The following is a 560-nucleotide window of genomic DNA, read 5'->3' as shown; positions in this document are numbered from 1 at the left end:
ATACAATGTCAACATCATCATGAACACCTTGCAAAAGCAGTTCTCCTGGGTGTGTGACAATCTCCCTTTGTTTTGCAGCTTTCAGAGTTCCTATCAATGCTTCAAAGAGGTTGGCACATCTGTCGTCTTGGACGGGAACCCCAAATTTCACGCTTAACTTTCCATCAGCATTTTTCGAACCCAAACGATGAGTTTCCTCCACTAGGAGGTTAACGTCATGATCCACATTCATTGCTGACTTGGACCGTTTCCTTCTCTGATGAGGAACTGGTGCCGCGTGTGTCTGGTCCCCGCTCTTGGCTTTGGAGAACTGGGGAGAAAAAGGCTGAAGAAGGGTGTGCTGTCATTAGTTTTTTAAAAATCATTTTTCTAAGGTCAAAAATAATGAGTTCATAACTTGGACATTCTTGTGTGTGGCACTTTAAGAAACAAAATGATTTCATGTAGTGAAAAACCCAAGTGTTTCCGGTTACATAAGTGGCTCTCTGGGAGCCATGTACTTAGGCAGACACACTGGCTTTCCAGGCCACTAAGTACCATTTAAAGAAAGCTCTGAAGTT

The 560-nt window shown here is 43.2% G+C and overlaps 1 pseudogene across 1 annotated transcript; it reads right to left on the bottom strand.

The window, feature by feature from the left end:
* Positions 1-3: 3 nt before the first annotated feature.
* On the bottom strand, positions 4-287 carry LOC103728191 (annotated as a pseudogene). Its single transcript, XR_607011.1, has one exon. The product of XR_607011.1 is annotated as a costars family protein ABRACL pseudogene (transcript).
* Between the last annotated feature and the right edge of the window lie 273 nt (positions 288-560).

The sequence above is a fragment of the Nannospalax galili genome, unplaced genomic scaffold (assembly GCF_000622305.1).
Source record: "Nannospalax galili isolate Female #2095 unplaced genomic scaffold, S.galili_v1.0 C47680207, whole genome shotgun sequence".
In the NCBI taxonomy this organism is placed as follows: domain Eukaryota; kingdom Metazoa; phylum Chordata; class Mammalia; order Rodentia; family Spalacidae; genus Nannospalax; species Nannospalax galili.
The sequence above is the reverse complement of the archived record's forward strand: the minus strand, read 5'-3'. Positions and strand labels throughout refer to the sequence as shown.